The sequence below is a fragment of the Silene latifolia genome, chromosome Y, assembly GCF_048544455.1.
Source record: "Silene latifolia isolate original U9 population chromosome Y, ASM4854445v1, whole genome shotgun sequence".
Lineage (NCBI taxonomy): Eukaryota > Viridiplantae > Streptophyta > Magnoliopsida > Caryophyllales > Caryophyllaceae > Silene > Silene latifolia.
Genome location: NC_133538.1, coordinates 198,141,138 through 198,143,766, shown reverse-complemented (window position 1 = coordinate 198,143,766; position 2,629 = coordinate 198,141,138). Strand labels below are relative to the sequence as shown.

Genomic DNA, 2,629 nt, shown 5'->3' with positions numbered 1-2,629 from the left:
TTCCTTATCACTAGCTTCCACAACTTCATCCTCAACTTGCTTCTTCGGTGCTTCATACCTTGTACCACTTCTCAAGTGAATGGCACTAACCGTTTCATGTCTTGGGGGATTACTTTGAGGTTGTAATTGCCCCTTTTGTCTTTGTGAGCTTGAAGATTCTAGTTGAGTCAATTGTGTTTCCAACATCTTGGTGTGAGCTAGGATGTTGTTCATTGTGGTTTCCTTTGCTTGACTATCTTTTTGCATTTGAGTGAAAAACTCTTGTTGATTCTTTTGCATTTGGAGGACCGCTTTTTGAACATCAAAACCTTGGTCATTTTGGTGATTGTATGGATTTTGATTTTGGCAACCTTGGTTTTGGTTGTAAAAGGGTCTTTGATTTTGGTTTCTCATGGGAGGTGGGGTGTAAGTTGTTTGAGGGTTTTGAACATTTTGGCTTTTGTATGAGAGATTTGGATGAAACTTGGTGTTTTCATTGTAATAATTGGAATAAGGGGTACCACTCTTGTATGCTTGGAAAGCATTTACTTGTTCATTTGTTCCCCTACATTCACTTTGGTCATGTCCCAAAGTTCCACAATTCTCACATATCCCACTTGGGATTGATGAGGATGCCGTCATGGCATTAACATGATGCTTTGGTGATTTTGAGACTTCTTCAAGTCTAGCCATAGCTTTTTCAAACTTCAAATTGATTGTGTCAATGTGGGCACTAAGTTGAGCACCTAATTGAGTAACGGAGTCCACTTCATGCCTTCCTCCTCTAGTAGCCTTGCGAGGTCTACTATATTGTGAGTTATGGACCGCCATTTCCTCAATCTTGTTCCATGTTTGATTGTCATCAACTTCGGTGAACATTCCATTTGATCCCATGTTGAGAATGTTCCTTGAATCTTCATATAAACCGTTCCAAAATTGTTGTACCAAGAACCATTCGCTAAGTCCATGGTGAGGACATGAGTGACAAATTCCTTTAAACCGCTCCCAAGCTTCATAAAAAGATTCTTCATCCCTTTGCTTAAAACCCGTAATTTGAGCTCTTAGCATGTTAGTCTTTTCCGGTGGGTAGAACTTTTTGTAGAAAGCTAGAGCCAACTTCTTCCAAGAATCTATTCCGAGAGTGGCCTTATCAAGGCCCTTCAACCATTGTTTCGCGGTGCCAATTAGAGAAAAAGGAAATAAGACCCATCGAATTTTGTCTTGAGTCACACCGGTTTGAGAAATCGCATCACAATAGTCACAAAAGGTTTCCATATGAGAATGAGGGTCTTCACTAGGCATCCCCCCAAATTGGCTCCTTTTGACTAATTGGATAAAGGCGGATTTACCAATAAAATTTCCGGTTAGATGTTGTGGTGTGGGAGTACCATTGGGTAGGTTCTCCTCGGTGGGTACGAAATGTGATGAAAACTTAGGCATTGTAGGTTGATTTTGTGGGGTATTTTGTAATGGGTTCTCCTCGCCTTCTCTTGCAAAAGGGTTGATGAACTCAATAGTTGGTTGAACAACCTCACTAATACCTCTCAAATTCCTCCTAGCAAATCTCCTATTGTTTGTCAAGGTTCTTTTAATTTCACGGTCAAAAGGTAACAAATCACCTTGTGACCTTCTAGACATGCAAAATATCAAACAACTCGAAAACAATTAGAACAAACCTTGAGGAGTTTTACTTCCCCAAGGCAAAGAAAGACACAACTAATAACAATAAAAGAAAATCTAAATCAAGTAAACACCGTCCCCGGCAACGGCGCCATTTTTGATCGGTCCGTTTCGTGTTCACAATTAAATAGAAGTGGTCGTTGGGTCACGTCCGAATCAAAACACAATTTATAGCTTCACAAACAACTCTACAATTAGTAAAGAGGCAAGTAAAGGTCGGATCCTAAGGGACGGGAATTGAGATGAGATTTCTATTGAAACTAGTGGTGTCTTAGGGGTGTCACAATTTGGGTTGATGTAGAAGGTCACTAAACTAAATAGCAAAGAAAGTAAATAAGTAAGATGAATTAAAAGGGTTGTAAACAATTGATAAAAAGCACTAGGGTGTCAAGGGGTCATAGGGGATTCATGGGAATTGATCATACAAACATGTTCTCAAATTATAAGCAAGCAAGTATTGTTGTGATGGATTGAGTTGGGTTATATCTTACAATCCTAGGAAAGTTTGGGTCCCGGAGCCAAATCGATTAGATTGTACAACACCTACAAGTCGACTTAGTCTTCCCTACTCTACAACATGCATGGTCTAATGAGACTCGAGTTGGTTTATGTCTTACAAGTCTCATTGAAAAGATAGGTGATGGGTAAAAAATGCAAGGATTCATAGGTTCACATTTCATCAAACATAACATGTGCATGAGTTGAGATCAAAAAAAGCAAGCAAATAAACCATGAAAGCATATTAATTTAAGCATGAATCATTCCCCATGTTGGTTTCCCCTAATTACCCATTAACCCTAGCTAAGAGACTACTCACTCATTATCATGTTGATCATGCTAGGAAGGTTGTCAATCATACCAACAAAAGGAAACATGATGAATGAATGAAAGTAATTAACAATAATTAAAGAGGGATTAAGAGAATTATACCTACTAATGATTCCAATAATAAAGCAAAGAATAAAAGAAG

At 38.7% G+C, this 2,629-nt stretch overlaps 1 non-coding gene across 1 annotated transcript; it reads left to right on the top strand.

Annotated features, from left to right (window-relative positions):
• Positions 1-940: 940 nt before the first annotated feature.
• On the top strand, positions 941-1,047 carry LOC141635684 (small nucleolar RNA R71). The gene has a single exon (XR_012540354.1). It is a non-coding gene; the product is annotated as a small nucleolar RNA R71 (small nucleolar RNA).
• The last annotated feature ends 1,582 nt before the right edge of the window (positions 1,048-2,629 follow it).